We start from the raw sequence: 14,055 nt of genomic DNA, 5'->3' as shown, positions 1-14,055 counted from the left end.
AAATGTTGTTCGTGTTCATCGGCCGATCGTGAGTATATTAAAATGTCGTCAATGAACACTATGACGAATTTGTCAAGATACGGTTGTCGTCAATGAACACCATGACGAATTTGTCAAGATACGACTGGCACATGCGGTTCATTAAATCCATGAAGACCGCTGGTGTGTTTGTTAAACCAAAGGGTATAACGAGAAACTCGTAATGACCATAACGAGTTTGAAAAGCCGTCCTTGGTATGCTTTCCTCTTGTATTCGTAACTTGTGATACCCTGATCGTAAGTCTATCTTGGAGTAGATGCTTGAACTTTGCAATTGATGGAATAAGTCATCAATCCTCGGTAGTGGATACCGATCCTTGATGGTGAGATTAATCAACTCTATGTACTCTATGCACATTCTGAACATTCCGTCCTTTTTCTTCACAAATAGGACTGGAGCTCCCCAAGGTGAGTAGCTTGGCCTAGTGAATACTTTGTCCAGCAACTCTTAAAGTTGTGTGGATACCTCTTACATTTCAGAAGGTGCTAATCGATATTAAGATTTGGCTACGGGTGAAGTTCCCGGTACCAAGTCGATATTAAACTCGACTTGTCGATATGGTTATAGTCCCGGCAAGTCTTCAGGAAAGACTTCAAGAAACTCTTTTACCACATGAATATCTGTCAGCTGTGGCCCAACGGCCTTCTTATCGACATATGTGCTAGACAGGCAATACAACCTTTCTGTAAGCACTTCTGTGCCTTCATGCAATTGATGATCCGCAATGGTGTGTCGTGCTTCTCTCCATGAATAACAAGTGTCTGTTTGTTCAGTAGTGGTAGGTGGTGCGTGCAAGTGTGTATATGTTTTAGATGTATATTTTAAGTCCTTTTACACTTTTTAGCCAAATTTTAAATTTATAAAACAAGATATTTACTAAAACTAAACACACATATGGGCAAGTGCACCCATCGTGGACGTAGTATAGTGTTGGTAAGATACCGAGGTCGTCCAAGGACACAAGAGCTTTTAGTACCGGTTTATCCTCAACGTCTAATCAAATCAAAATGTTAGAAAAAGATTTTAAACTAAGAAAATTAAATGAACTAAAATACTGAAAAATAAAATAAAAATAAAAACAAATAGACAAGATGAATCACTTGGATCCGACTCGTGTGTTAGTGTAACCTTTGATTATTTTCGCACTTTTGCACTTGTTTAAGAGATTATCTTAGTTATTGTAGTAGGCCCCTCTTTTGAAGGCGACGTTACCCTCAACCCAGTAGTTTGATTCAGCAAGGATACAATCCTAAAGGGTCGGATTATTGAAAGATAATTAATTTAGTTATTAATGCATAATGTGGTAGGCCCCTCTTTTGAAGGTGGCGTTACCCTCAGCTAAGTAGTCTGAGTCAGCAGGGATACAGTCCTAAGTACATGGGTTAAAGTTTTAATAGTAGTTTAACTTATGAGGGGATCAAAGAGTTTGGACCCCCGCCATCCAATACCTTTGGGTATTGAAGGAGGTCCTACTAAATTTCACCCAGGTATTTTGCAGGATCTATACACTAAACAATGGCAAGACTCTTACCAAACCGTTCCCTTAACCCCCGACCAGGTAGCCAACATACCTCCATATAGACCGTGGAGATATGATTGGTGAAAATCTTTTATTTTATATAGACAGTAAAATAATGCCAAGACACCACGGACAAACGATAAGGAATAATCACCTTCAACATAAGAAACTAGTAATTAAAGTCATTAATACAAAACCAATTAAAAAGTGCAAAAGATTAAAAATAAAAAGTATTACACTAAACACTTGTCTTCACCAAGTGATGTAAGAGACTTAGGCAAACATGGCCTTTGATTGTCAAGAACTCTTACGATCAATCTTGGATCCCGAGATGACTCACACACTTTATGATGGACAATGGATGATGGTGGTGGATGATGGTGTTATGGTGGTGGTGGGTGGTGGGTGAAGTGTGAGAGAGGTGGTGTGCCAAGGGATGAGTAGAAGTGGCTCCAAGCACTCCTATTTATAGGCTGAACAGAAGCCTGGGCACGGCCCCGTGCCTGTCTGACAATCTCTCTCTTCATTAATTGTAATTCGCAATTACAATAAATGCGCCTGCAGCATTCTGACCACGACCCCATGTCCGCTGGGCACGACCCTGTGGTGGGCAGTAGAAGCTTCTATAGGTTTGTCATTTCTGCTGCTTCTTGGGCACGGCCCCGTGCTCGCTGAGCACGAGGCGTGTTCAGTCTTCTGACTTCTTTGTTTTGCTTGGGAAGATGCTGTCGGGAGGTGTGAGTGCACTACATCTGTCGACTTCGTCTTGTATCGAGTCTAAGATTACATTGTATAGATCAGGGCACGTTTTACGAGAAAATAGGAAGAGTTAGTGTGCTTGATGCTGATTTCGCTTCTAGAGTCATATGTGGTGATTTCACCCGAAATCACAAGTTGTGATTCCGCTCCTGTTGATATGTGTCATCTCGGGCGAAATCAGAGCCCTATATATAGGGTCATTATGAGCGAAATCTGTATCGAAGTCTTGTATTCCATACCGAAGTGCTTCTGGTGTGAAGACTGAGTGTATTCACGTTCTGATCAATACAATCAGTAGTTAAATTGAAGATTTAGCTGTTTCTACGTCAATTACTTGTTTTCCGCACCTGTAATTGATCAAAACTCCTCTGAACGACTGATTCGGATCACAGGAGGAGGAGTTTTACAGAGATTAGCTGGAATTCATCAAGTTTTCATAATTCTACACCTTCTCTTATCTATACAGAGAGATTTACCGGTTAAAACCTATTCAATTTTTTACAGACTAAAGATAATTGGACATTAACTAATCCCTGAAAGTTTGAGACTAAAATTCACATTAAAACAGGACAAAATGGACTTCTGAGTTGATTTCGCTCGAACTGTTATTTTCTGATTTCGCTCGAGATTGCATCTGATTTCGCTTCTGGGATACAAACTTTGGGATTTCGCTCCAAAAGTATTGTCTGATTTCGCTCCTGATTGCCAGATTTCAGATTCCGCTCCAAAATTCTTGCTAATTTCGCTCCAGGAGATCACTTTCAGATTTCGCTCCAACAATTGTAGTGATTTCGCTCCAATCAATAACTTGGTGATTTCGCTCCTAAGTGTGTGTTTTGGGATTTCGCTCGAAGCTGTAATCTGTTAATTTCGCTCGAAAGTGACTGTTTTTGAACAACGTGTTGCCGAATCATGGATAACGATTTCTACAACGCGTTTGCAACTCCGTCTACTCCGGCTGTCATTGTTCAAGCCATGAATTTGGAAAATGAGACAGGAACTACACAAAAGCCCCCGAAATTAATGAGTATCGAAGAATATTATGGGTGGAAAGACAGATTCGAAAACTGGGTCCAGGCAAATCATCTTAGATCTTGGGAATGTATTCTGAAGAAATGTATGTTACCACGTACAGATTTGCAGGTTATCAAAGAGCTATCAGAGTTCACCGATCAAGAACGAAATATGTACAAAGCAGAGAATATGATGATCAGTCTGCTTCAACAAGCCATCAAAGAAGATATCTTCATACTGCTTCAGCATGACAAAACATCGAAATCGATTTGGGATGCTCTTCGTGTGAAATTTGAGGGTAGTGAGAACATGATTAAGAGCAAGAAGGCGTTGCTCAAGAAAGAGTTTGATCTGTTCAGCAGTCTACCGGGAGAAGATACGAAGAAGCTGATTGAGCGATACTGCCACTTAGTACGATCCATGTCAATGCTGAGTATTACAAAAGATCAGGAAGAGTGGGTCGACAAGTTAGCCGATGCGTTACCGCAGAAAGAGTGGCGAACATACTTGATGATTCTGAAAAATACCGGAGTTTATGATGGGTTAACTATTTCTCAGTTTATCAAGAAGATTGAAAGTCAGGATTTGGAATAGCAGAAGATCGCGAGGATGAACAGTCCAAGTGGTCAACAAGATGTTAAGATGTATTACAAAGGTAGTGTTCCGGTTCCAGAAGCTGAGAGAAGTCCGAAAATACAAACTGCGTTTAGTGTTGGGGATTCTACAGAAAAGATTGATCAGAGTTCAACTAAAAACAGCAGTGGATTCTCTTCATTTCCAAGTGTCAATCCGAAAGAGTCAACTACAAGTTTCCATTCTCAAAACACAAAAACTGGAAATGGTTGTTTGATCCAATGCAACATCGCATTAAATCTTCCAGAAGGTCAAAGTTTTTCTGAAGAAACTGCTAAAGATCACATGGCTTTACTTGGTTCTGTGTTACTCTCGTATGAACGTCTAGTTGCAGGTCGGATCGGGAATCCTATGCTCACAAAGGAGGACTACGATCAGATAGATGCCGAAGAGATGGAATTAATGGATATTAAATGGTGTCTAGCTAGCGTTCTTAGACGTGCTGAAAAGTTCAAGCTGATTACCGGAAGAAATGACTTTCTTGATGCACATGTTTCTAGTTTAGGTTTTGATAAATCTAAAGTTACTTGTTTTCGATGCAGGGAGAAAGGCCATTTCAAGAGGGAGTGCAAGAATAGGGAAGCTAGTGGAGCTCAGAATCTGCTCGGAAAAGACGATTACTACCGGAAAGCCATTTATCAGCAAGTGGGTCAACAACAACTACAAGAACCGCAGGTGGCTCATGGTAGAAAGATCGAGGATTCTAAAAGAGCATGTTTGGTAGATTTTAACTGGAATGACTACATATCACCAGAAAGCAAAGTCTGTTTAGTTAATCAGGATGATGAAAGACTACCTGAAGGCTTTAGCTGGGACATGTTTGTTGATGAAAAAGGAGAATTCAAAGCATTCATTGCTAAGATCGTGAGAGAACCAGATATGTTTGCCACATGGATGAAGTCTATTGGTGAGACTATGAAGAATGTGGAAAAAGAGTCTGTTGTATCTGATGAAAACTCAGAAAGTGCTGATGAAAGCTCACAGAGTCAGATGAGAGTGTACAAAATGATGCTAGTTCAGAAAAAGAAGTTGTCTTTGATAAAACTCCATCTGATACTGGTTCAGCAGATGATATTTCTGAAAAATTTGTAGAGTTTGATCAGTCACCTCCAGATGATAGTAGTGATGATGAAGAAGAATAACATATTAACATTGCAAAATCTCATCTTTCTCCTGAAAGTTTTCATTTCTATTTTGCAGATCGCTTGGAAAAACTTAAAGAGAAACAAGCTGCAAAAGAACAACAACAAATGAAATCTGAAGATGTTGCTCAAAATGAGAATGCTGAAAGTGTTGCTAAGAAGATGGTTGAGACTAAGCAAGCGAAAAACGAAGAAAAGGTGATTGAAGCTGAGAAAGTGATTGAAGTTGAGAAAACAATCGTAGTTGAAAAGATTGTTGAAGTTATCAAGCCTTGCACAAAGTGTTTTGAACCATGCAAAGCATGTGCAACTAAAGATGAGATGATAGCTGAATATGAGAAGAAAAAAAGAGTAGTTGTTGTTCAACCTCAACTATGTGAAAGAATCTTATGATGTCTTGAACAAAACTGTAACTGGTCTTCAAAAGACAAACTCTGAAAGAGAACAAGCATTAACAATGATGAATGCAGTTATGATGACAAAGCAGAAAGCTATCAACTTCTACATCGAAGAAAGTGCTAAGTGGAAGCAAGAGTTGGAAGCTGAGAAGATTGAGAACGAGAGAATCAGACGTTTGTTACAAAGCTATTCTAGTTCTGATTATCTTATTGATCGAATTTATCCAACTGTTGCAGGTATGGAAGCTTTCCAAGATGAGAAGCCAAAGAGAAAGGATAGTGGTAAGAAACCGACTGTTATCTATAACAAGTGTCCGCCTCCAATCTGGGAAGGGTATTCTCCTAGAAAACCAAACGAGGAGCAACTTGAAAAAGCAGTCAATATAAAGCTAAAAACTGACACAACTGATGAATTACCTGAAAACATTGACGTCACGTTTACCTCGTCTGACACTGATCATGAGTCTGAGTTAATCAAAAGGGTGGTCGATCAGGTGTTGGATACTGATGAGGAGTTTGAGTCAAAGTCTGAATCTGGCGGGTCAAGTTCGTCAGTCAATGGTCCAAAGTCGTCAGTCAAAAAGGCTTACAGTAAAGAGTTTTTGTTATCAAAATCAAACTTGAATGATGAAACATTCAAAGTTGCATACACTTTGAATGATTCTGACAAGTTATACTCTGATAAAGAGTTTCCAATAAGAAGTGTTCGGTTTGACATGATCAAAAAGGTTTTCAAAATAACAGAAATTAATATTTCTGAAATAAAAAATTTAAATCTTAGTGGAAAACCTAAAAAATACACTTCAAGAGTTCAACAACGTTTAAACAAGAAAAAGGGTTACAATTCTGGTCCTGTTTTTCAAAAGAAACCAAACCAAAATTGTAGCTACAAAAAGAAAGGATTAGGTTTTATTCCACGAAGAAATTCTAAAAATGACAAAAATTCTAAAACAAAAACAGAATTTGTTTCAGGTGGAAGTGATGAGGATGAACAGAAGAAACCATTCTGGAAACAATCAAACCAGGAGTTTCTTGCTGAAAAGAAAAGGAATGGCACCGGAGTGTTTCATCCAAAAGAGACTCGAACCTGTTACAAATGCAATGAAGTTGGTCACATTGCATGGAACTGTCCGAAAAGTGCAAAGACAAAACAGGGAGTTTCTGAGAAATTGAAAGAAAAAGTAGTTGATGTTGAACCACCAATCGAAAACGTTAAAATTTTTGAAAACTCAACTTATGAGGTTGGTGAGTGTTCTAAAAAGAATGTTTACAAAAAGAATGCAAAGAACAACCAAGTGTGGGTTGTGAAAAAGGTTAGTGAGAAAGTCGGCGATGATTCTGGTTCTACAAAGCCAGAAGAGCCACAGTTTGAGGTAAAAGTTTCAGTGAATGATGATGAGTTTCCATCACTGAAGTTTGAAGATATTAAACAAAAAGTTGGTAAGGTTGAGATCTTGGATCAGTTTACTCCGAGAAAAATGAGTTTGATGTCGAGAAAACATTCAATGGGAATGTTAAGAGAATTTTTGGGAAAATGTTGAATGGGAAAGCTAAAGGGGTTAAAGATTTTTATGCAACTAAAAAGGCAACTTACAACCCTACTGAGCAAGAATTGAAAACCCTCAAGTCTGAAAAGACTTGGGTGCAAATTCTTTTCCCTTAAAGTCTTAGGACTATGCCGGAGATCCCAAGTTTGTAATCGTGGATCAGGAATCGGCATCATTCTAATTTTTGAATAGATTGTTTGAAAGAGTTTGAATGAGTTTAAATTTTACAGATGAAGGACTACGCCGGAGCTTCCAGGTTGGTAAGTGAGAAGCAGGAATCGGCATCCTTCAATTGGTAAATGATCTAGTGTAGATGTTTTATTCCTACACTGGATGATGGTGATGGTTTCTGTACAATTGGTACAGAGGTTGATTAATTGTAAATGGTAAATCAGGGACATTAAGTTGTACTTGATTTACTACATATGTGGCTGAAAAACAAGATGATGAATCATGTCCCCAAATCTATTATTGATGATCCTACAAGTGGTAAAAACAAACTTATTTTCCAGAAAAATCATTTTGATTAAAACAAACTTAATTGTTTTGAAATCTAAATGAGAAAATAGTTTGTTGAAAGGGGGAGTTCTGATTGTTTATTCCTAGTGGATGGCGATTTGATGTGATTCGATATCGGTTGTCAACTCACTGTATAGTTTTACTTTACAATTGGGTCAAGAGTCTAGTCGTGTTTTCAATTTTTCTTTAATGTGTTTGCATTTTAGGGGGAGTAGAAAATTTCAGAGAATCCAAAAACATTAGAAAATTTGAAAAAGTCAAAAATATTATAAAATCAAAAATGAGTTTTGTTGTGAAAAGAGGAAATGATAGTACATCAGTGGACTGTCACAACATGCTAAAGATATGGAAAGTTAAAATATGATAAACAATCTTACTGTGGATGTGTCAGTAGATTTTTGCACATTTAGTAAATCGTGACGAGATATAAATCTAAGCAAGTTTGAATGAAGCTTATTTTGTGGGTAACAACTTCTTGGATATATAGGTAACCCCTGAAATCTTGTTTGAAAGGTCCCTTATTCTGAGATACTAGGTCTCTATGCTCAGTGATATCTGGGGTATTATCCCGGGACTTCTGCTGTATGGAAATACTGACCTAGCCCCCGGATAATACTTTCTGCAAATGCTTTGAAATATAAGCTCGCCCTCAGCAAATTGATGAAACAATAAAATTGATAGTCATTGCTGTTGTAACAAAAGATCCTCTAAAGGGGACACACCAAAAGTCGAAGCCGTCATCTCTTTGCGTATACGAAAGTATCGACCTGAGCTCTCACGGCCCTCGCAATTTAATCCCTGAACAGATATCATCTGTGGTATACTCACCTGTAAGACTGAATATTGGGATCTGGATACGGGAGTATATTCAAGTAGTGGGACACACAAATAAGTTTAAGTATCTAAAACATTAACATCTTATCTCGGATCAATTGAACTTTGTGTGAAAATTTAAGTGGACGAATATACTAACAATCTAGGTAAATTGTTTAGAGCTTAAAATGTAATCAAGCTTAACGGTGTTAGTGACTCATCTCATAAACTGATATGATCTTCTTACACAAACTCACAAAAATATAGTTTGTAAATATTTCATTTCTATATTTCTTTACTGCATCTCTTTACATTTCAAAATCCAAAAAGATTTTCGGTGTGTTTTAGCATAAATTTTTGAAAAATTCAAAAAGATTTTCGACAACTAGTATTGAAAAGCTGATTTTCAAAATTCCGAGTGCTAAGCATGATGAGCAAAATTTGAGGGGGAGTGTGTACTTTGAAATCAAATGTTTTCAAAATCTAATCCTTCAATTGGTTCATCAAAATCTTTGGTTGATCTGAAGGAGAGTTAGTGATAGTGCAAGTCTCTATTTCTGAAAAATGTGATAGTTACTTTGAGGTAGAGGTTTTGCAGATAACCTGAGCTAGACAAAAGCCAGGTGTCGATGTTGAAAGCAAGGCTGTATGCTAGTCTGAGCCAGGTAAATCGATCCTGATGCCAGAAGAGAGCCAGATTTCGATCTTGGAGAAATTCTCTAAAGAGCCAGGTTTTCGATTCCAGTGGACTCTGAAGACAAAATATGAGCCAGGCTATCAATCGTGGATAAAGTGTGAAAGCCAAACAACGATCCTGAAGCAGATGATGCTGAAGAACTAAAGGAATGCCAGCACATTGTTAAGGGGAGTCTGTTGGTGAAAGAGTAGAGAGAGTGAAGCCCAGAGACTGATCAAGGCTGAAGTCTGTCAAGACTCGACACGTCCGACTCGTCAACATCTGAGGGGGAGTCTGTTAGTGCACTACATCTGTCGACTTCGTCTTGTATCGAGTATTAAATTACATTGTATAGATCAGAGCACGTTTTACGAGAAAATAGGAAGAGTTAGTGTGTTTAATGCTGATTTCACTTCTAGAGTCATATGTGGTGATTTCGCCCGAAATCACAAGTTGTGATTCCGCTCCTGTTGATATGTGTCATCTCGGGCGAAATCAGAGCCCTATATATAGGGTCATTATGAGCGAAATCAGTATCGAAGTCTTGTATTCCATACCGAAGTGCTGCCGGTGTGAAGACTGAGTGTATTCACATTATGATCAATACAATCAGTAGTTAAAGTGAAGATTTAGCTATTTCTACGTCAATTACTTGTTTTCCGCACCTATAATTGATCAAAACTCCTCTGAACGACTCATTCGGATCAGTCGAATGATCCTACAGGAGGGTCGGCATATCACTTTTGTTCCTTTTCTTGTAATTATGTTAGATTTTGCTGTCTTTTTGCTTCTTTTGTTATTTTGAGCTCATTTAATCCTGAAAATACAAAAGGAGGACAAAAGCGCACTTTTTCCAACATTAGTACTAAAAAAGGGTTAGTTTTAAGCCATTATTGATGTAATTTATATGTTGCATTTTGTGCACATCAAATACCCCGAGACTTGAATCTTTGCTTGTCCTCAAGCAAAATTCTTTATAATGTGGCTTTATTCACTCCCAAATGGAATGGGTAGAAGAGAAGGTTTTTGGGCTTGTCATAGAGTGTCGGGATTTTCCAAGATCGTTTAGGTTTTATTTTTATTTATTTACAATCCTATTCGTCATGATTTATTAAAAACATTTCATAAGATAAATTATTTATTAAGGCACAACATACCTCTTTAAAATTCCATTTATATACAAGTTCACATACCTTACGGGGGAAATCACTCACACTCGGCCGAAGGTGTATTTTTAGTGAATCACTCGAGAGCGGCATGGAACTTACTCCTACCATAAGCTTGCCAAGCAATCAATCCTCCTCCTTTTTAACTTTATACCTTTGTAAATATCAAGAGGACTTTTTGGGTGATGGGTTAGGCTTGGGCTAAAGGTGGGTGGTTGGGTTAGTGGTTAGTAGAAAAGGGCGAAAGGCGTAAAAAGCGTCGGTTTTCGTAAAACATTTTGTTTTTGTGACTTTTTATTTTCGATGAAGTATTTATTCAAACAAGCCTTTGTTTGAGGAGCTTGGTTTGTTTATTTCCAACTTCATCATCATTTTTTTAGGAAGTCACACAAAAACCGAGCTTTGTTACTAAAATAAAGGGTTAAAAATGAAAAAGGGTTTTGGTGGGTAAAAGGGTATTGGGTAAAGAAATGAAAAGGTTTAGGCTCAAAGGGGTTAACTGGGGGGATTTTGGGTAGGTGGTAAAAAAAATGAAAAATAATGGTGTAGAAAGAAAAAGGGTTAGTCCTAATGCCTCCATCATTTACTTACTTGGGTTTAAGTTGGTAAGGACCGGGAACGAATTGTCGTGGCAAGTTCTAGAGTCGTAAGAACCAAGCGGCTATTCACACAAGAAACGAAAGATGGACATTTAGTGTAAAGATGTATATTTGTATGCTCAATAAAGGCTCAAGACTCACTTTTGTGGGAAAGGGTTTTTATGTGATCAAGTATATATAATCAAATTTTAACTAAGTTTGTCATGCCTTTTCATAATTTTCTTATGTTGGTTCTTTTTATCACGACGCTATTGGTTATAAACTTATAAAAATATAACCTTGTTAGACTTTGAATTCCCAACTTAAACTTAGACAAGTAAAATTTTGAAAAAATTTGGGGTGATTAGCGGTTCCAATAGAGTTTTGTGTAAGGCTTGTTATTAGGACTTTGCAAAATTCAAGATTTTAGCATCCCCCCCCCCACACTTAAATTTCACATTGTCCTCAATGTGTCCCAAAAATAAGTTTTTAGGTTGATTGAATGTGTAAAATGGTGTTAAAAGCAAAATTTTATGTTACTGGGAGTCTGGATACGGCCCCATGGTGACTGGGCACGGCCCCGTGTTCAGGTGCCAGTAACAAAAATTAAAGAAAAGAAACAGAAGCCTGGATACGGGGGCGTGTTCAGCGAACACGGCCCGTGTCCAGTTACCTGAACTAGGCAATTCTCTGCAGGATGTTCAGCACGGGGCCGTGTTGGCTGGACATGGCCCGTGCTGAGCTTACTGTAATGAAGAAATTGTTTTCGGATGGCCCTGTTTTCGTGCATGGGGCTATGTTTCTCGTTTCCCTTGTTATCCTTGACCATCCCGAGTGTGTTTTATTCCTGCAAACTAAAACTAAAAGATTAAACTAAACTAAGGATAGTTCCGCGGAATGCCTCCGTGGTGCGCCACGTTTATAAGGGTCCTTGGCTAGACCCAAGGTGAGGTTATATGTTTTCTGAGCGGGATGTTTTGCATCCCATGTTGCACCGTCGGAGAGCATCATCCAAACTCGAATCAATAACCTTCATGTAATTGACCGGGTCATCGTCCTCTATTCTCTTCCCAACCCCGAACTTTACTTCATTATCCCTAGATTTTAAAGTGAGGGTTCCGTCATTCATGTCCACCACTGCTTGTGCGGTGGCTAGAAATGGCCTCCCTAGTATGAGGGGGACTTCGGTGTCTTCTTCCATATCAAGTATGACAAAGTCGGTCGGGGTAGACGAAATTGTCGACCTTGACTAGTAGATTTTCAGCGACACCTTGCGGGAATTTGACGGATCGATCAGCAAGTTGTATACTCATCTTTGTAGGACTCGTTTTTCCCAAGCCGAGTCTTTTGAACATTGATGCGGGAATGAGGTTAATGCTAGCCCCAAGGTCGGCTAGTGCATTACGAAAAGGGGAGTCCCCGATCGAGCAAGGAATTGTGAAGCTTCCGGGGTCAATTTTCTTTTGGGGGAGTCTGTTGAGTACGAGGGCGGAGCATTCTTCGCCTAAGTTAACTAATTGCAATGTTTCAATTTTCCTTTTATGAGTGAGGAAGTCCCTCATGAATTTTGAGTATTTAGGCATTTGGGTTAGGACGTCAATGAAAGGAATGTTGACATGCAATTGTTTTAGTAGACTTTCGAATTTTGCGAATTGCTCATTGGTCTTTTGACGGATTAACCTACCGGGGTACGGAACCGGAGGAGCCTTGGTGGGCTCTGGTGATGGAGGAGTAACCCTCTCTTGTTGGGGCGGTGATGCGATCTCCTCAGTAGGCGGTGGCCCTTCTGCGGTTCCCACGGTATGGTTCCGTAGAGTGATGAGATGAACTTGTGCCTTTGGGTTTGTTTCGGTATTACTTGGTAACGCGCCTTGCTGTCTCTCGGAGAAATTTTGAGCTAGTTGATTTATTTGTTTTTCGATGTTTTGTATACTAGCTTGTTGATTTCTAAAATTTGATTCTAATTGTAGAAACCTATCTGAGTTTTTCTTTTCAGTGTCGGAGATGAGGCGAGATATAGTATCTTCAAGCCTTTCTCATCCACCTTGTTGTTGAGGGAAATTTTGTGACTCATTTCTTGGTTGTTGAAAGTTTGTTCATTGATTTATGTTTTGTTGGTTACTACTATTGCCGGGTTCTCTCCAACCAAGGTTAGGGTGGTTGCGCCATCCTTGGTTGTAGGTGCTCGTTGGAGGACCCGACGGCCTAGGTCTATTATCAATGTAGTTTACCAATTCTGGTTGATCATCTGTTTCTTTCATACAACTCCAATTTTCATGTGGCCCACCACACCCTTCACAAGCCATAACCGAGACTGCTTTTGTCATCTCTAACTTTTTAATTTTAGAAGAAAGGGCCTCGATTTGGGCTTGTAAAGAGGTGCTTTCATCAACCTTATGGGCGCCCGGGGCAATAGATTTATTGCCTCGGGGAGTGTGCCACTAGAAATTGGTTTGAGCAATTTCCTCAATTTGATTATATATTTCATGCGGACGGCGATTACCTAAAAGTCCCCCGGAGCTAAAGTCAAGTGTTTGTCTTGTGTGTGGCAACAACCCATTATAGAAAGTGGATACGTGTTGCCATATTGCAAGACCGTGATGAGGACACTTTCGCAATAGCTCCTTGAACCTTTCCCAAGTTTCATATAAGGATTCCCCGTCCTCTTGTGAATATGTATTAATTTCAGTCATTAATTTAGCTGTTTTAGCGGGAGGGAAATACTTATATAGAAATTTTTGGGGCTAGTTCATCCCAGGTGTTTACCGATCCAGCTGGGAGGGCGTTAAGCCAAGCTTTTGCTTGGTCTTTTAGTGAAAAAGGAAACATTCGGAGGCGGATGGCGTCATTTGATGCTCCATTGATCCGAAGGTATTACATGTTTCTAAGAAATTAGTAATATGTAGATGGGGATCCTCGTCCGCAAGCCCATGGAAGGTTGCAGAGTTTTGAAGCATCTGTATCAAATGTGGCCGAAGTTCGAAGTTATTGGCTTCGACATTCGGTGCATTGATAGCGGCGCCGAGATTACCCACGGTGGGTCGTAGATAATCCCAAGCTTTTAGTCTTTTTCTGAGAAAGCGTTCGGGTTCTTCTAGAGGTTCTTTTATGTCTTTATTAGAACTGGAGCTCATACACTACGTAGAGGTGACGTCTGGTTCCAAGTCCTGCAACAAAAACAGAAAAGAATGTTGGTCAGAAAGTTCACCACGGACCCGTGCTCAATGAACACGGCCCGTGGTCGGAGTTAC

General features: G+C 39.2%; 1 non-coding gene across 1 annotated transcript; it reads left to right on the top strand.

The window, feature by feature from the left end:
* The first annotated feature begins 13,396 nt into the window (after window positions 1-13,396).
* LOC118482905 lies at window positions 13,397-13,503 on the top strand. Its single transcript, XR_004869171.1, has one exon. It is a non-coding gene; the product is annotated as a small nucleolar RNA R71 (small nucleolar RNA).
* The last annotated feature ends 552 nt before the right edge of the window (window positions 13,504-14,055 follow it).

Source organism: Helianthus annuus, chromosome 1, assembly GCF_002127325.2.
Source record: "Helianthus annuus cultivar XRQ/B chromosome 1, HanXRQr2.0-SUNRISE, whole genome shotgun sequence".
In the NCBI taxonomy this organism is placed as follows: domain Eukaryota; kingdom Viridiplantae; phylum Streptophyta; class Magnoliopsida; order Asterales; family Asteraceae; genus Helianthus; species Helianthus annuus.
Note: the sequence above shows the minus strand (reverse complement) of the source record. Positions and strands in the feature narration are given on the sequence as shown.